This window comes from Merops nubicus, unplaced genomic scaffold (assembly GCF_000691845.1).
Source record: "Merops nubicus isolate BGI_N331 unplaced genomic scaffold, ASM69184v1 scaffold4943, whole genome shotgun sequence".
NCBI classification, from domain to species: Eukaryota; Metazoa; Chordata; class Aves; order Coraciiformes; family Meropidae; genus Merops; species Merops nubicus.
This window is the reverse complement of record NW_008598175.1, coordinates 22,106-42,378: the sequence shown is the minus strand read 5'-3', so window position 1 is coordinate 42,378 and position 20,273 is coordinate 22,106. Positions and strand designations below refer to the sequence as shown.

At 40.0% G+C, this 20,273-nt stretch overlaps 1 non-coding gene across 1 annotated transcript; it reads left to right on the top strand.

Annotated features, from left to right (window-relative positions):
* Window positions 1–15,422: 15,422 nt before the first annotated feature.
* TRNAI-AAU lies at window positions 15,423–15,496 on the top strand. Its single transcript has one exon. It is a non-coding gene; the product is annotated as a tRNA-Ile (tRNA).
* Window positions 15,497–20,273: the final 4,777 nt, after the last annotated feature.

Below are 20,273 nucleotides of genomic sequence, written 5' to 3'. Positions count from 1 at the left end.
CAAATTTTGGAAGAAAAGTGTGAAAGTTGTATATTTTGTTTTATAGAAAAGTAAGCAAAAATATCTTAATACTGTTAAAATTCCATTTTTCCCATATAAAAGAACTACATTTTTTTGAAATGTTTGAGGGTTTAACAATTTTAAAATCATATCTTTATGGTAGACCTGTTTCCTTAATTTTTTTTACTATTCTGTGGATAGTTTTGTGGGTTTCACATTGCAACAGAGTGATTGAACACAGGTTATCCTGAACAACCATACTTCGGCTTAGCAGCTCTCTTTGCTTCCCAAAGAGTCTAACAATATCTGGTCTGTCATAAGGGGGATTCTCTTTCCTAAATACGAAAAAATACCCCTGACACTCAACAACCAAACATCTACCTTCTCTTTCAAGTTCCTAACACAGAAATCAATGGCTCTTCTAAACTAGGCTCTTAAATGAGACAGCCAGTTTCAAAGGCTTTATTTGGAGATTACTGACAGCAGATTGAAGACATCACATCTGGAGATAAAGCTTTAAGAAGTTCAGACCATATGTTTGACAAGCGCTTTTTGTGTAAATGAGCAAAGTAACTATCTGGCTGAAAATGGTGGAAAATTTTTTTTTAGAAATTTTAGAAACACAAAAACAAGATAAATTTTTTTTGAAGGGTATACTAACATCTGTTACATTGCTGTGTTGGAAACTGTCCTGTGTAACATCTTCTGGGCTGTCCAACCCTCTGCACAGCTAATCCAGTCTTTGATCAAAGTTCACTTTATTCACAGAAGGGCAGAAGGGGTTTACAGGTGAATAGTGTATCTGTACTGAAGACCTGGAGTAGATATGGCATGGGGAACTTTCATTATTGTTTCCCATTCTGTAACTGTTGCTTGAGTTTAATACCTGGGTCCTCTATAGCACACTGTCACCTGCTGTTAGCAGCTCTTCAGAGACCAAAATGTGTATTTGTATGAGTTCCCAATAAGAGCCCGTGCACAGAAGAGGAAAGATGTGCTGTGAGCTACATGTCAATCAAAGCAGCTGGAATTTCCAACACTGAGTAAGAGCAACTATCTATTCAGGCAGAAAGTATAAGTAAATAGTAATTCATGGAGATGATTCTGTAGATAATTTCTGAATAACAAAATATATCTGAAAATCATGAGCTGTTCCTGCTCCATTCTGCCAGAAGGTGGGGAGGAATTCAATGAGTTACATTATTTATGACTTATTCATACAGCTCGGCCTGTGCTTCTAATATATATGCTCTGCATCTTTTATAGATGAAGGACTTCCTTCTGCAGGGCTGTGTATTGAGGAACTTTCAGAGCTGCTAAATTTAATTTCAGAATCAGGTATATATCTGTGACCTCCTTTATCTCTTCAGTCTCCATTAAAGTATGCTTGCTTCCTCTTTTATTGCTTTGATTGAACTTTTTTATGTAATCAGACAAAATCTGAAGTCCTCTAGAATAATATATCTTGAAGAAAATCTGGTTTTGTTAAAACAACTGATTAGAGGTGTTCCTCCAATAGTGTCCTGGCAGTAGTGGGCTCTGCTTTTTTTTTTCCTTTGTTTTTTTTTTTTTGAGGAATGAATTCATAATAACTGTTGCTGCACATCCTAGCGTGCAGCACTGAAGGTGCTGTAAAGAAGATGAGCTAAGTCACAAAAGCAAAGGAGTGGTAGTGCTGTGTTGCTTGCAATAATCTTCACCCTCCTGCAGTCACTCAAGCAGTCTCTGGTAATTGGGTGCAAGCTGACTTAGTGGGCTGGAAAAGTGGCTGGCTATAAAAGTAGCGGGGATGCTGAGGGAGATGCCTTTGTGGATGCATGCAATCCTGTTCTTAATTTATTCCTGGTTGTCCATCTAACCAGCTTTTTGGTTTGGACTTGTCAGATACCTGTTTCATTTCTACTGATGGTAATTGCTGATTAATTTCATTCAATTGCCTGCTTTGCTGTTGTGCACCTCAATCTTTGAGGATGTTGCAGTGTGACTTCCTTCAGCAATGACTTCATGGTGTGTTTTTGGTTAAAAAGGCTGTTCAGCTGCTTAACCTTTGGCTTAGAAGATCATATGGGGATGGAATCCTAAAATCAGAATGTTTGGGTCTTTGTTCACGTAGGATGAATATATTTTGCTGGGATGTCTCTGTCAGTGAAGGTGTTAAGGTTCCTCCTCTTACCTTGTCTTCCTTTTCCCTGGGATTGACATGTGTAATGCTGATGGCAGGAGCTCCCAGCAATTCTGCTGTTGCTTTTACACTAACGTTGCAGTCACACTCTCTGTCCATCCTGGGCATTTACATGTCTGAAGTTAGTCCTGACTCTGGTTGGAGGGTCCATAAATTAGTACATACATTTATCAACCTGTTGATATAAAACCAGACATGCCTCTTCCAATATATATCTTCTCTTCAGATATATGCTTGCGATACCTGTTAATGTGTTATCTTTCATGCAGATACATTCTTTTATATTTTTTGGAAAATTTGCCATTTTCTCTTTAAAACTTCTCCAACTATTATCATTCAGAATGATGACAACTCGTGGTAACTGATGTGGTTAATATGAGGAAAGGTTTTGGAGCCATATTTAGTTTTATCTCAAATTTTTCAGTTCATGTCACATTCTTCTTCAATCCACTAGATGAGTGGATTGCCTGTGACTGTCCTTAAAGTGTGCATCTCAGTTTTTCTGAGATGATTTGAGAAACCATGGGCACAGAATATTATAGCTGGGATCTATCGCAATTTCAGGGTAGGGATCACAGAATAGTGGAACGGTTTGGGTTAGAAGGGACTTCTAAAGGTTATTTAGCCCAAAACCCCTGCAGTGAGCAGGGACATCTTTAGATCAGGTTGTTCAGAGCCATGTCCAGCCTGACCTTGAGTGTTTGCAGGGATGGGGCATCTATTGCCTCTCTGGGAAGCTTTCTTTAGTGTTTCACCACCTTAACTGTAAAGAAAGTCTTCTTCATATCTAGTTTACATCACCCCTCTTTTAGTTTAAAACATTATCCCTTGTCCTGTTGCAATAGATCTTGCAAAATAGAACAAAATAAGATCTCCACAGAGCCTTCTCTTCCCTAGGCTGAGCAACCCCAACTCTCTCAGCCTGTCCTTGTAGGAGAGGTGTTCCAGCCCTCTGATCATCTTCATGGTCTTTGTCTGGACCTGCTCTGACAGGTCCATGTCCTTCTTGTGTTGGAGGTTCCAGAGCTGGACACAGCACTCCAGATGAGGTCCCACCAGCGCACTGTTGAGGGGTAGACTCACCTCCCTTGACCTGTTGGCCATGTTTCTTTTGATGCAGCCCAGGATACAGTTGACCTTCTGGGCTTCAAGTGCACATTGATGGCTTATATTTAGTTTTTCGTTTACCAACGCACCCAAGTTCTTCTCTGCAGTGTTGCTCTCAATTACATCATTCCTCAGCCTGTATTGGCACTGAAGATTGCCCTGACAAAGGGATACTTTACAGGCCTCAGAACACAGCTACTCCATATGCCTAATACTGCAAGTACAATTTATGACAGGTCTGACAGAAGCTTTATTAACTGTATTTATAGCGAGAACATTCAGACAGCATCCCCTCCTCTGCTCCCGTGCTCTCTGCAAAGGGATTGCAGAAACCCAAGCTATGTACTACTTCAGAAAAAAGAAAGAGGTGAGGAGCATAAATCATTTCAATGTTAACAAGGCCAGGTATCCATCCCTGGAAGATACAGGCTCCTTAAGTAGCTTGTTAGCTGCCACTGTTCTAGCAAGGAATCAAACACTGAGGTTATATTAAGAGATGGCTCTTGGTGGAGGCTACTGGAGAGGCACACTCAGTATTATCATAGCTCAACAGTGAGGGGTTGGAAACATTCACAGCTTTTAGCTTTTAATTAGGGCAAACTTGTTAGCCGACTTGTCAAATCTTAAATATTAATAACTTTACTGCCATGCTGGGGACTATCGTGAGTTGGAAAAGATTTACAGAAAAAGAAGTCTCCATAAGAGTTATGATCCTAAGACCTTAGGAAAACATGGGGAAAAAAACAGGCTCAGAATGCAGGAAGAAAGCTGGAGATTGTCAGACGTTTTACCAGGTTCATGGCTAATAGCATACAGGGAGCGACATAATCATCAGTTACTTAAGACAAAATCTGTTTTGTTTTGTAACCAGAAAGTCTTCACAAGGTCTAGATCCTGGTGCACTTGAGGGAGACCAGGTATGGATGTCCCTTAGTTCGTGATTCCTACTTCACATGCCACCTTAAACAAGAGGCTCTGATTTGTAGTTACCACACAGGGAAAATGACTGACAGAGAAATGTGCAGCTGATGTGGCACAAGCCACATATAAGCAACTTGTTTCAGTGGAGAAAACATGTTTACATGAGTTTTTCCTCTCTACAGTGAAATGGTAAAACTAGATGTGCACTCCCACATTAGGGCATATTATGGCTTTTTAGAAATTTTGCTATAACAACACCTTTGTCAGCTCATACTCATCAGCCTGTTCTTTTCATAAGGCTAAAGCAGCAATGAAAATCCTGATGTTTTGATGCTTGCTTGTGAAGTAGAATGGTTTTCTTCTTTTTAAGTAGCTTTTTTTCAGAGCAAACAACTATATCCTTTCTACTCATGATGATGCAAAATGAATATTTTTTCTTTCTGCTTAAATCTCTTATCAGCATGTGCATATGTAGACTGAATAAAGGCAGGAATTTGCATGTCAAGTTACTGCTCTGCAGCTGTTGCCCTTTTCATGATGCACATGATTATTTTAAAAACCTGAGTTCTTTCACAAGTACATCAAAGTTCTCTGCCAGGAAATGGTCACTCTTCTCCCTCTGCAATTAAATTAAGCCCACTGGCACCTCTGTCTTGCTTTATTTTTTTAAAAAAAAATTATCCACATGTATTATGTTCATATAGATTACTTCCTTCAAGATGCTTGCTTTTCCACTTAAATCATACATTTGATTGAATTGTAACTACAGTAGAGTAGATTAAAATGCCTATGATCAATCACTTGATTCCCTGAGAGGAATCACTTTCACTTCTCACTTCAATGAGCTTGTGGTTTCAGCAAAATCTCCTGTTGTTAGTAGATCTCAATTTCAGCTGTTTGATTTTCTTGTTTCTTTATTTTCTCTGTACTCTTTGCTTCCTGTACATTTCTGTGAATGTTAGAACATGTCTTGTCTCTTTGCTTCATTTTTTAACTCTAATCTTGCTGTGATAACACTAGCCTCTAAAAACTGCCACTCCTACTTGTTAAAAATAATGTGCTTTTAAACAGCTTTCAGGAACCATTCAGTTATGCTGTTTGAGTTTTTTCATTCTTGTAAACTTCTAAGTTCTTATAAACTTAAAGAGGATGGGTGTGTCATTGTTCTTGTTTTCTGGTATCTTTTGAACAAAACCTGAATCTCTAAAAGAAAAGACGACCAGAGAAATAATGACATGGATACCAGCAGAGACAAGTTCAATTTCAAGTTTTATGGCCATGTACTTCTGGGAACAAGGGTTCCGCTGTGAGTTTAGGTAGAAATTATGTAACGAATTTCTCTTGCTTCAAAATCTTTTTTGACCTTTATAATCTCACATGCTATCCCTCTATAGCTGTATGACTCCTCTTAGTATCTGAGTAGCTCCTAGTATTCATGCTCATGTTCTTGGAGATGGGGGTAAGACATGGGGAAGATATATTACTTAACCAAGATCATATAGGAAACTGGTAGTAGATCCAATGCAACAATAGTCTTATGCTCTTATTTTTTTACCTTTTATTTTCTCTAAATTTGTCTCCAGGTTTTTTTAAACCTGTGTCGTTGGAGGTGGTGACATCAGCCCCAAATTCTCTCCCAGCGGGTGCAAGCTCTGAGATAAGTCTGGTGATGTGGGAACAAGCTTTGATTAAATATGATTGCTGAGGATACCAAAATGTGTATGACTCTATCTGCTTTAGTGTGTTAGACTGAATGCAGGTGGCACTTCTGCCAGTGTCTCCCAAATGTCCCTGTTGGAGAATCTATTTGGAAAAAGCGAACCAGACTCTTGCAACATGAAACTAGGCAAAGAAATGAGTGGTGCACCTAGAGCACTTCAAAAGCAAATAGCTGCTTGCTCTGCAGGACCACGCCAGGCATAGCACAAAGTAAAGGTCCTGGAGTGGCTATGGAGTGGATGCTGCTCTCCAAACTAGCTGTTTGGCCTTAGGTATACTTCTTCTGAGCTGCAGTCAAACCCTAGAGGAGGCCTGCTCTAAGAGCACTCTCATTCTGATTTACTTCTCTCTCTCTGATATTTTTTTTTCAGTGAAACTGGCTTACATGTGTATGTTTCTAGTCTCTGTGAGTTCCAAGATGAACACTACTGGATTTGTTTGCATAGGGTCTTCAACCATCATTGCTCGTTGCAGCCGGACTATGTTGATAGTCACTCTTTTGGTGCCTTTCATTTGGATACATTTAGCTAGAAGTCCTTATCATATGGGGGAAGGGTTAGTGTACAGTAGCTGTTCATGACATGGCTTGCTTGGGTCATCCAAACTGTATAGTATGGTTTAAATGTTGTTCTCCCTCTTTGTTTTCACATTTCCAGCTGGGTAACAGAATATTCTGAACAGGAATATAATTGTGACTAGAAAAAGCTGTTTGGGGTTCTATTAAAACTTGTAAGATTTGGGGTTTTCAGACACTGCCCAGGATGTCTGGCACAAATGTAAATGTGAATAAAAAATTACTGAGTTGCAGTGAATGAATTATTGTTAATAATCAGTCTTGATTTGTGGTTTTTTTTGTAATAAAACTGAGCTTTAGAGATACAATTTTCCTAAAATGTAGCCAATAGGGGGGCAAATACTTTCAAAATAAATTTTAATGCTGTCCCTGCATGATGCTGCTAGGTACTGGGAAGTCTTAAAATCCCTTCCATTAGCTCTCCCCTTCAAATCACTTTTAAATCTCTTGGAAGAGAAATACCTCCAAATAACAGGGCTACAGTATAAAGCAAGAGACTAGTTATTGTTGTGTTATTTAGAGGAAAGGGGGGTTATTTTTCTCTTATCCCTGTCTGATACTACAAATCATTAATTTCTGCTGGAAGATGAAACCAGCAGGTGTCCAGCTCATAACCACTTTTTGCTTTAAATTAATTTGCTCTATCTTTAATTACATTTCAGTAGATAATTTTCTCTTCCTGCTCTTTCCATGAGGTTTATTTACTGCCATCAATAGGAGTAAGAAGAATACCCAGAAAACTATGGAATTCAGTGGAAAAATCTATAAAACTCAGGATGTAGCTGAGCAACATCAGTGTTTTGCCTGATGACAGTTGAGGAGATGGTAGGATGCACAGAAGTGTCAGCAGTAAAGTACCTTGTGTGAAGCTTCACCTTGGAACTGGTGTTCTGGTATTTGGGAATAAGACATGCATGCAAAGACTCCCTCTCCAAACTCTCCTGTTGTAGGGCAAAGAATCATGCTAAGCCTTAAACTTGTAACTTGTATACTCCAATTTTATAATACTGGGGTTAGAATAACCTCTATATACCAAAACGTAAACTTTTGCCAGTGTCACTTTTTCAGATTTCTTTCCCACAAATTGTCTTGGGCTGTTAAGTATTTTAAAACATTGCCCTCTGCCTTGATTCTGTACTCAGTGAATGTCTTCTGCAGTGCATGGAAATTCACTTGGAGGTTTTATATAAACATTTATATAAATGTACATTGATGTGTGAAATGGGAGGTTAAGCAGCACAGCACCTGATGAAGCAGGATGGCAGGTGGTACCTTCTGGCTCTTGGGGTGAGTGAAGCTCTCTTTCCAGAGCGGTGAAAGCTTTGGCAAGGACGTTAATCCTTCTTGGAAAACTACTCTGGGTAAAGGTCAGGGAAAAACTTATTTTGCTTACCAATTATTTATGAAACCTCTACAAAATATTTCAAGACGTACTGAGTCTAAATCTATCTATGCAAGAATCAGATGCCTGGGGGGAAAGGTAAGGAGGGCAGAAATAAAAGCAAAAAAAAACCTTAACCTTGGACTAAGCCACTAGAGAGACCTTCTTTACTAGGAACTTGATTGATATAATTAAGTTTTATGTCATTCATTGCTTTATGCTTGTGCTGACCTGCTTGGCTGGATCAGGGTCTAGTTAAGAGATTTTAGTTTCTCTAGCTCTAAGCCAGTGGGCCCAGTGGTAAAGTTGAGGATTATTAAGAAAAGCAGGCTATTTGCAGTTCTCTATCTTTAAAAGTTAATTTAAAACCATCTCCAAACCTTGAGTTGGACTTTTTTTTTTTTTTTTCCCCCCTTAGGCTTTGCATCTGTTTCAATACTATGTTTTAAAAATGGTTTGTCACAATATTCAGCAACTGCAGCTGAGCATGGGGCTGGAAGTAAATTTACCAATGTGGAGGGATCCATAATGCTGGCTGCTGAGGCTGGAGAGCAGTGCGGCACTTGTTTCTTGGCAAGAAATCATGTAAGTAATCAGCAGGGTCCCAGAAGGTCATCCTCCTTCAAGTGTTGCCTAAAAGGCTTTTTGCTCTTTTCCTTTCCCCTGTTTGAATTGATCCTGTCCAACAGGGTCTGGCTTTGTACATAAATCCTTGCTGAGCTTTCAGTCTGCACTCTGGCTGTGCTAAGTTGCCTCATACTTCTTAGTGTACAAAACTGGAAAGATATTCCTGCTTCAGCAATGCTGATATTTATTAGAGCCATGCCCTGAAAATGGACTGCTCCAGTGCCATACCCATCACCATGCCTGTAACAGCTGGTTCAGGCTCTTGTCTTGCCATGGTGTGTTGCTCCAGAATGGGAGCTGGAAAGGCTCAGCAGCACAGAGGACACAGGAAAATTATGCAGCTAAATAGATTGGTCATAGTTGAGAAATCCCACTTTGCACTTGGTGTCAAACAACATGAAAAGCTAGCTCCAGGAAACTGATGAGGTGGCTATGATCTCATGTTACCTAAACCCTTTTCTTCTATGCATTGAAGAGTTTTTAAAAGTTAAGATGACCTTCAGAAACTGAAGAGTCCACTCCAGCCTCCTCTGTATATTATTTAAGAAGATCATGGACCTTGATATCACACTGTTATGGAAAAGCACATCTAGTAAGCTTGTGCAACTTTAAACACTTAATTTCTCAGACTTGTATGGTTTGGTATGTAACAAGTTGTTTTTCTGTAACAAAACTCTGGAGTCCTTTTTCCTTCCCTTTTTCTGTCCTATAAAGAAATTATGTGTTTGAGTTTGCCAATGTCTAATGGAGTCTCTCACCTTCCTTATCAAGATCAGGGCTAGGGTCTCTCTTCTCTATCTACTGATGAGTTTCCTAAACTTGTAAGAAATAGACAACTCTCTGATCCCTACTTCTTTGTCAGTTTTATTGAAATACAGATGATCATTTTGAATTTGATAGAAGTGAATTCATAGTGTGGTTATAGACATGCTTGTCAGGTAAGCAGAAATCCTTACACTAAGAATCTTTAATATTTGATCTTAGATTAATAAAGGTACTAAGCTTCCCCTTTCAGCTAACTGAAAAACTGTGTGATATGGAAAGGAGGAACTGCCCATATTCATAAGGACACTTTTTAATTAACTGGGCTTTTAACTAGAAGCTTTCTAAGATCATATAATTTCTGAATGGTTGGATCCAGAAAGTTTGGGGTAACAGGTAAACACAAAATTCAGTATATCACATAATTCTACATGTGTTCCCAGCCTTGGGATGAAGTGATGTGTATGTGTTTAAGTTAATGCAAAATTTTTTTGTCATGCTTCAAGGACCAGTGTTTCAAATAACATCCTGCACCTTAAAGCATTGTGTCCCCTCTGGACATGCTCATTTCTAACTCTGAAACCAACCAGAGACAGCTAAGTGTGATCAAAATTGCTTTTGACTTTGGTCAGGGTAGACTTTCACAGGATAAATGAGTGTTTTGCCTAGTAACACTGGGCCAAGCCTTCTCTTACTTGAGAAGCAACATGACAACTTTCATATCTACTCAGATTAAACATGCAGTTTTATTCCAAGGTCACATCACAAAGGCATATACAGAGTAAACTATGTGTTGTTCAATTTATCTATGTCGAGAAGACGGAGAAGGGAGCTGACCCAGCTAGAACCTGATCCAGTTGTGCTTTCATGCCCAGGTACTGCTGTTCTAGTAATGAAACCCCTGTACTTCTGGGGATGATGTGTGCCAGGGGAATTCTTCTCTAACTGGCCCCAAATGCTTTTTTGAAGAGATGTAATGGTTCAATAGACCTGCATCAGGGCATGAACTGTGGAGTTGACAGCATTTTGCCTCACTTGAATCCCATTTTTTTCTGAATACTTCAGCTGCTTCTTCTGCATAAATGGAAATAGATTTTCATGTAGATGGGGGTTACAAAAATTAATTGTTGCTATATTATAAAGATGAAAAGAGCCACGTGAGCACTGAGCAGTGATAATGATGTAGACTTTGTGAAGGAAGCTGAGAGAAAAATAGAAAAAGTATGGCAGGTTAAGGACCAAACAAAAAACCAAAACCAAACACACACACCAAAAACATGAGGATAAACAGTATGCATTGCTATGTCTTTCATGGTTAGAGCAAGACACTAAGAAAACTAACAAAATATGGAAATAGTATGGTAGTCCTTTCCAAATACTTGTAAGTCACATGTAAACTGCTTTTAGCATTCAGAAACTTGGCTTCATAAACACTAGCTATAATTGTAGGTTCTTTGTGGAACTGATTCCAAAACTAATAAGAAACCCACCTGGATATTCAAATATCACTTTTTGCAAGAATTGTGTGCAACATTTTAGTAATATGGAGGCATTTTGTATACTGGTGTTTCTTATTTGGAAATAGCTGTCTGCAGGGAGCATGGACATTGGAAGTTAAGAGTAATTCTGATTTTGGGACTGGTGTTAACAGGTTTATTTGTTTTGGTATATATCCTCCTTATCTACATGAATGAAAGCTGAAATTCTTGTCGAGGTCCGGAATGGTGTCCTTCTGTTGCATTAACAAATGGCAGCCTGATGGAGTGATAAATAATTTATGAACTTGGGATATTGATTTTTTTTCTTTCAGTGCTTATAGGAAATTATACGCTTGTGGCTTCAAGAAATAATTGGTCCAATTTAATCGCATAAAAATTATAGTCCTTTTTAATTCTTTTCAAATGGAACTTTAATGTCCATTGGGTGTATTATAGAAGAGAGCAGAAGAGAGGGTGTCTGCATGGACTGAAGAAATAGGAGGGCCAGAAACGGCAGGTTTTACAGATCTAACAAAGAAATTACTACCATGGTAGTGGTTTTGAATGAAGGCTAATGGACATTTGTCTGATCACAAATCAGCCTTTCCATAGGGAAATACTGCAAATTCTAATAAAACCACTTAGTAATACAATGCAAATTAGAGGCATTGAGTGCTTGGCATATTGCAAAAAAAAAAAAAAAAGAAAAAGTTCCATTTGTAAAACTTCACTGAATAGAAGGTGAGTTTTGTTCTAATGCAAAGTAATTTTCTTTTTAGCATACTGGTCTTTTATGAAAGCTCTACCTGGGAGGAGAGTTAAGAACTAAAGTAGGGGAAAGAAGCAATTTCAGTAACTTCACCAAAAATAAATCTGAATTTGTCGTCCTAGGGAGGGAAAACCACTCACTACTCTTTGGTCAGGATATTCTGTGATATTTCTGAGTGATACTAATTGAAATATAACTATCTACATCGACCATCTTTCCTAGAATACAAAAATAAGTTGTAAGGTTTTTTTGCACTCTTTGCTTAAAAAAAATCAAGAATACTCATCTGTAAGCAATTTTGAGAGAAATCATATGGTACTGTCTTTTTAACATTTGAAATCCTTTAGAAAGGAATCAGTAAGCTGACTTTATAAAACAGATTTTCTGGAATGATTCAAAACACTCCAGAGTAATAGTTAAACTCAATCTTCATGTTGTAACTGTAAATTACTCCAAAATGTAAAGGGCTAAGTGTGGTCTGAACTGACTTAAAATTACTTTTTTTTTTTTTTTTTTTAATAAAAATGAGGAAAATCAAGCTATTTCTAGCTGAAAAAGAGTATCACTTGAATCTGATGTGAAGCTTATGTAGTTTAATACATTCTGCCTATCGATAGCAGGAACAAAACAAATAGGCACTATTTAAAAATGGAAATGCTGCCAACAATTTTAGTGCTAATAATGAGATAGTATTCCTAATAACTCATGCTGGTGAACCCTGTGAGGCTTAATGTGGCATGCTAAATGGTAAACTGATGCCTGGTGTTAGCTGGAGGCTGAGAGTTGCAGAGCATCTCAAAACACTTTCCAGTGGAACAAACCAAACCCAGGAATTGTGACGCAGGCAAATAAGCAAAATGTCTTTACAGAGTGTTTTCTGCCACCAGCCTGGACACGAAATACTATCAAGGTTTCAATCCAAATTGCTGCCTGCTGGAGGGGTTAGCCGTGTTTTCATTGCTACGCTATCTTAAGGGTGTAGCCTGCTAAGTGGGTATAATGGATGTGGGAATTTTCTGCTCATATATCATAGAAAACGTCCAGGTCTTCTGAGAAATGTGTGGGACTTCTGGTGTCTTTTGGACAGCTTACTCCTATGTCAGTTGTGTGATAAACTTGGCCTTAAATACGCATAGTGATGGCAGGCAGACATCACAACACCAGTTTTCATAGCTGACGGTTCATTTTAGATGGTTGAAGGGAAGGGTTTTTAGTTTTTCCTGGAAGTCTTAGGGTTGTCCTCGCCTGTTTGGCCAATATAGAGAAGCTGTGAAAAAAGTTTTGGTTATTCTGTTCAAAGCAAGACACCATAGCTACTGCTGTACCAGAGACTTACTATGGTGTTTATGCTGGATATAATGTCCTGTTTCTAGATGTGATTCTTGAATCTGCAAGTTTCTAGTTCAAACCACTGATGATAGCCAAGATTTGTCCACTTGACTCTTATTCAAAACTCACAGCAGCTATTATTAAAGATGCTATAAATATAGGATGTGTGTACATGCTACACATCAACACACATTTTATGACCACCAAACATTTACTTTATGATTGGGGTAATAATAATTTTATTGAATATAACATCATGGGTCTTCTGTTTTGATGCACAGACATATGCAAATGACCTGCATTAGCATTTTTATGAGTAAGAATTCAATGGCAAGCTTATTAATAAATCCCTGGGTAGTGTTAAGGCTGATAACATTAGTACCCTTTTATTTGGACAGCTAATGAATTTTTTCCCTAGTTGTCAATTCTGAATTGATGAGATATTAGAACAAACAGGACATGGCTGCAGAATGCCTAAAGCTATACTTTCTTGTTAAATTGCTGGTTCAGGCACATTTTGGGCTGAGTAGCAAGCAGTGACTGAGGACGACTTTGCCAGGTGCTGTATTGGCCTGTGTGAAATAAAATCTTAATGTGTCCTGTGGTACAGGCACTCCTAAGTGACAAAAGGGGCAGAGGTGAAGCCTATGAGCGTGTTCTGTTCATTTTTTGCCTAAATATCTTATTTATTCTGGAAGATGGTCCTGATTTCATCCACAGGCAGGGTTCCTGATGGCAGGGCCTGTGGCAGCAGGTAACATGTTATACAGGCTTGAACACTGTGTGTGTGAAATTAGATAGTTATAATTTGGAAATTTATTGTCAGTAAAAAGGAAAAGAAATTATTTGATTGGGCGTAGAGGTAGGATCATTGCTGCGATCCTGAACAATACTGGGTCTGAGGAAAACATAGCTTTCCTCTGTAGGCAACACACTGCGGTATGGCTGTTGGGACTGCAGCTGCTGGCCAAGGCCAAGTCAGCAGGAGGTGGTGGTAGTGCCCCTGCGACAAAATACCTAAGAAGGGGGGAAAAAAATTTCACAGCAAACTGCAGCTGAAGAGAGGAGTGAGAGTATGTGAGAGAGACAAGTCTGCAAGCACCAAGGTCAGTGAAGGAGGGGGAGGAGGTGCTCCAGGTGCCTGAGCAGAGTCCCCTGCAGCCCCTGGTGAACAGCAGGGTGAGGCAGGCTGTCCTGTAACCATGGAGATTAACAGTGCAGCACATTTCCACCTGCAGCCTGTGGAGGACCCCACACCGGAGCAGGTGGGTGCCTGAAGAGGCTGTGACCCCCTAAGAAGCCAGCACTGGAGCAGGCTCCTGGCAGGAGCTGTAGACTTGTGGAGAGAGAGGAGCCCAATACAGAGAATTATACTGGAGCAGATTCGCTGGCAGGACTTGTGACCCTGAGGGGGGCCCATGCTGGCACAGTGTTCCTGTGATTTGGTTTAATTTCTCATTATCATAACCTGATTTGGCTGGTAATATGTTAAGCTAATTTCCCCAAGTTGAGTCTGGTTTGCCTGTGACTCTAATTGGTGAGTCATCTCCCTCTGGCCTTAGCTTGACCCGTGAGCCTTTCATTGTATTTTGTCTCCCTTGTCCAGCTGAGGAGGGGAATGATAGAGAAGCTTTGGTAGGTACCTGGCATCCAGCCAGGGTCAACCCACCATACTCAGCTAGGAGGCAGTGGGAAGAAATAGCCCAAGGGCATGGAGTTTTTCCCTCTTAGCACTGTATAATGCGACAAGATTTGATTACAGTATGGTGGCTGACAGCTGTAAATTAAGAGGCAATATATTACTGCTTTGAGTTACTTCTGGTGATATTCTGGACAGGAAGGCTGGAAAGATGATTAGTCTTCACCCTGTTCCCTTGCTTTCTGTGGAGCAACTGACCAAAAAAATAATTGGCTGACTGTTTCTCACAAAAAAACATACTGAGAATCTGTGTGCCAGACACACAAATGAAGGTCTGCGGCTCTCATACCTGTCACTTATGCTCTATCAGTTCAGAGACTACCCAGACTTCGTACACAGGTCAATGCTGCATCTTGTTTTTCCTTACTGGCCTTTCACTTTTCTGCTTTGTCTTAAGATTCCAGATTTGGCCTTGCTGTTGAATGTTTGAGTGAATTTAGCCTGACACAGGGTGATATTTCCCAGAAAATAGATCTGGTTATGAAGATCCCTGAACATATGCACTTTGTGGTAGTCAGGTGGTTCCTACGTCATGGAGATAAATAAAAAAGGGGAAGGAGAAACGACAGTTTGGAGTCTTCCTCTTTCCAACTTCCTGCTATGCTGCTTTCTCTGCTTGTTTAAGAGCCTCAGGAATCCTACAGGAAAGTTTCCTGGGCTGATGAAGTGAGACCCTCAAGAGTTGAAAGAGCAAGAATAGACTTTGTGGGAGCCTTTTGGCAGAGGTTAGCACTTGGACAGCAAAGCTTGTCACCTGCTATTCAGCTCCTGCTGCGCATATGGGCTAAAGGCAGTAAAGGAGAGCCGGCAGTGTGAGGGAACAGCTTGCCTCACCAGTGATGAAGGGTACTTCCAAAATCGGTAGCAGTCGTCAGGCCGGTTAGCTCAGTTGGTTAGAGCGTGGTGCTAATAACGCCAAGGTCGCGGGTTCGATCCCCGTACGGGCCACTATCTTTTTTCGCCCGTCCTGACGTGCAGGAGCGACGGGGCCAGGACCCGGTGAGGGCCGCGGAGCCCGGGCAGGGGTGGGAAGACGGGCCCGCGAAAATCCAGCTGCTGAGGGGCGGCGAGGCTGGAAAGGAACCACCAGGCTGCGGAAAAGCAGAGGGAGGGTTCTGCAGGGGAAGGGCACTGTGGGCGGGGAGGAGGAAAGTGAGACAATCTAAAACGCAATGAAAAAACGTAGAGAGAAAGTGCACTCAGCAGCAAAGTTTTAAATATTTCCATGTGGAATCACTAAATGTTCTTTATCTTTTACCTCAGAGCATCTTCTCATCTTGTGCTTCTGTTAATTTGCATTAGGCCCGAGGAGAGCTTGCAGGATTTCAGATGGTCCTCAGTTTGCACTCATAATCACAGGTAACTAGAATTTCGTAGCAGCTCGTTACATATCGCTCATTACATACAGTATAACAGCTCTTTGAGAGTTCTCTGTTTTCAGGGGCTGAACCAGTGATGCTGCAGTGAATTGGGTTTATTTCTCCTTTTTCTTTGGAGCAGGAGGGCTAAGGGGATCTCCCTTAACAGCCTGTTTTTTTTTCCAAGAATGTTCTGAACTCCACATAGGAGATATCCATACTTGATAGACACAGTGCAATCTTAATTTTTATTTCTGTACTATTTATCCAGGAAAAAAAATCAAGGCCAAACTGAGATATTCCAATAGAGTAGTACGCCTGCAAGATTGGCTAAGCTGGATCCCTACTGGCTCAGCTGGCCTGTACAGGGTGTTTCTTCTCTTAGAAACTTCTTTTAGACTCTCAAGGCAGATACTAATTCTAACCTGCCTATCTGTGAACTGACATGGGATTTCTGCAGAGGAAGGCAACTTTCTGGTGTAAATGTTTTCCTTGCAGAAACCAGTGGTTTCATTACTGGAGCTGTGTACAGACAGGCCAGAACTTTTGTGAGAATGCCTTGAGTTAACAGTGTTCTATTGATTTCTTTCACAAGTTTGCTAATATGTTCCTTCACTCTCCAGGCCTGTTGCTTAAGGCTTCTTCCAACTGCAGTGCTTGATTAAAATAAGTGGTAATAATAAAAAAAGAGAATAAAAGGAAGAAATGCAGGCGACACTCATGTCAAAGAGAGAGTTTTGACACTGCATCTTCCTTACATTGTCACCAAGGTACAACAAGGGCATGTGAGAAGTGTCATTCCAAAGTCACAATGTAATTTTTAAATCATACAGATGAATATTCATGTTATCTAGCATCCAAACCGCTGTCATGACTCCATCTGATGTCAAGGGAGAGTAATGTGATGCTGGTTTGGTGACCTTCTGTCTTGCTACTCCACTCAATGAACCTCCTCAATTCCTTTGGGTCCAGTTAGAGTGGTCAGGATTTGACTGCATATAATGACATCCATCTTAAATGAAATTAAAGGAGAAACAGCATGGTGGTTTGTTTGTTTGTTTGTTTGTTTGTTTTAAAATACCTAGGAATAATACTGCTTAATGTTCCCCACGTTAGGAATCAGGATTTTATTGCAGCTATGTTGTTGTACAGCAAAGTCCTTGCAATAAACCAAGGTGATGCAATGGTTCCTTGGCTATTTTTTCAGTTTGATTTGGATTGCTTATATTCAGTGTGGGGTTTTTGGCAGCCAGGATTGTGTGGGCATATTTTTCCCTAAATTTAGTTTCAGCAGATGGTTGTCGGATTGGGAGGGTCAGCCATTGTACTATGGGGAGTCATTCCAGAGCCCATTCTTCAATCTCAAAACTTGGAGAAAAGAAAAAGAGATTAAAAAATTTATACACTAGAATAATGCTCTCATGAGGAGAGCAGAAGAATTTCCATTCTGAATGATCTGCAGTGGCAGCTGCTGGGCCATATTCTGCTGTTACTGTTCAGTGTTTCATTTAACCTGTAGTTGGGTTGCATAACATCAAGGCCAGGACGGTTGTTGGTTGCTGTGTGCTTAAAAAGTGTGGTGTGAAGCACAGCTCCTCTGCCCACAGCAGACAATGATGGAGAGGATGAACCTTTCTTATTGCTTGTGACAATGCTGAACACTGACATCTGAGGAGGAACCTTCTAATAAGCCTAGCCAAACCTCTTCCTTCTGTTACTTTCAGATATTAACTGTTGCATTTTAGTGTTACACAGACCAAATGGGATAATTAGCTTTTCACTGAGATGACTGCATTTTTCTTGGATGCATGAAATACTACTAGGAGGGCTTGTAAATTCAAACAGTTGAAGCTAGACAGAAAGTGGGTTCACACTGTATTAAATTCAGTAGATGTGTATTCATTCACTCAGCAATGTTCTGAAGTATTTTCTTTTCTACCCACATCTCAGGTTAATTTTATAATTTCTTACCTTCCTTATTAGAGCATCTCAGTGTCTTGCCATCAAGGTGCTTTATTCATTCAGTTTTCCATTAGAGGTCTTAATTATGGTGACAATCTGAGTGGCAAGGATTTATCTGCTATGTCAACAGAGTAATGCACAGATACAATACAGAAACATCACTATTGAACTCAAAGGCAGGATGTGGTAGAAGAGGTTTTTCTTTAGATTAATTTGTGTGTAACTAAGCATAAACATTAATGCTGTTATCATAGGTGAAGCTTAACCTTTGCTTAAAACTGGTGAGTTTTACACTGGTGAGTGTAGTTTGCCTTCCATGCTTTAGAAAAAAATTGCAACTTTATCAAAAAGCCGAAGTCTGTCACAAGCCCAGACAAAGGTTTTCATTTAATGCTGTTGTGAACAGAGATGCAGACAGGAGGGGGATGAGGAAGTGCCATAGAAACAGACCCAGGAAGGAGATGCCAGCCAAGAATGTGGCTGAATGGGCACAGGCAGCCCAACACTGCTGGATCTGGTTAAAAGAGTCCAGGATCTGGCTAAAAGAAGCTGGAAGCTGTGAGCAAAAGCCCAACAACCAGCCCCCTGTTCCAGGTCCTGTGTTGTCTCAGAACAGGGGTTATTCAGGAAGGAGTGCATGAGAGGGATGCTGGCTTCCAGTGTTTTTTTCTTTGCAACTGAAATAACAAGGACTCTGACTTTTTTTTTTTTTTTGTCTAGCAGTTCACATCAGAATGGAGTAACTATACTTATTGCTGAAGCTGGACAAATATTTTCTTCAAATCTGTACGTTCTTAGAAACCAGTCACTAAAATAAAGTATAAGCAAATTTGAGTAATGTCTTAAAACCCAAGGAAGTGCGATTGGCTGGATTTGAACAGGGATCAAATATTTGCTCTTGAGATACTGTATAAAAGGATTAAGTAACTTTGTAAACAAAGTATCTGGAAATGTCTCCCATAGTTTTGAACTAATGCCTGCCTGTAGAGTTACTAATTTCAAATAGCCAAACAGTCCTTTATTTATCATGGAAGAATTCACCAGCAGTGCCCATAGTACAACAAGGCTGCGTGGACATTACTGAATTCTTATTTAAACACATACCATTCAGAAGCAGATGGAAGACAAATGTGAAAATATCTGGCTCCTGGTGTATATGTGTGCTTCTTTTACAAAGAATAAATAACCACTCCTGCTAATCTAATAAGAGAAGTTTATAGCTATACACAAATTCTGTGTAAAGCTTCTTTCCTTGTGGTGGAGTTGCAAATGTTCAGTTTAATCTGTTATCTGGTCACTGTTTCATAGGGAAAGTAAGCTAGAGAAAACAACCTTTGGTGGTATTCTTTCAAAGTTTGAAAGGAAATATGCCAAAGGCTGGGTGTGAATTTTCTTCTTTTCAGAGATAAAGAGGAATAGAGCTTTAAAGACAAATAATATGAATGTATTATGGTATATCATTTTTGTCATTAACCAATAAAATAAGGAACAGTGAAGAGCAGTGGGGGTAGTCTGGAGTTGGGCATCCTCAGACTTGTGTGGAAAAAGTGGTGTGCTGCCCCAGAGAGGGACAGCAAATGACAGGTCCCTAATATTTTGTAGGACCAAAGCCATTCATGCTTTCTTGTATTCCTGTACAGACAGTATAGTTGTTTAACTTTGTCTCTGAGGCTTGTCTGAGTCACAGCTGGCTGATATCCATCACACCTTTTGGTAGCAAATCATCTGATTTTCTATTAAATGGTTAAAATCCTACACAGGGATGTGAACTGAAGCACTCTTTGATTTGGCTTCCAAATGATTTCAGGAGGATAAATTCTGTCTTATTTTAGGCTTAAATCTAAACCAGAGAGGAGAAAACAAAGTGGAAGGTAAAGTCCCCTGGTCCTGACATCAACTCCCTGCTGGTAACTAGCAGCTCGTACTCCCTCCTGGTATGCACTGTCTGTTAAAGCAATCTTGAAAGCACAGAGGAATTGGACAAAGTAGGACAGCACGTCTCCTCTGAGCCACTGCAAACCTGACAAGCCCTGGTGGAAGCCTTCACAGAAAGCAGCTCTGGCACTGAGCTAGAGGGTTGCAACTCCTGCTGTCAAGGTGTGGGACAACTGTCAACGTGGGTTAGTATTAAGAAATGAGCATCTGACATTGTACCCTTGAAACAGTCTTCAGCTACAATTTCTGCCACTTGGACTGTATTGCTGAGAAGTGGTTCCAAACCACAGCAGAGGTTTTACTGAGGGCCCAAAACTAGGCAGAAAAAGAACTTTTTAGTTTCTGTGGCTCTCCTCTTCAGAGAGGATTCAAATATCTGGTTAGTCCAAAGTCATAAAGACAGATGTCAGTGTCATGTCTTCCCACTTGTGCTTGAAAGCCACTTTCTTTTCAGCTAGAGTGGTTTTTGC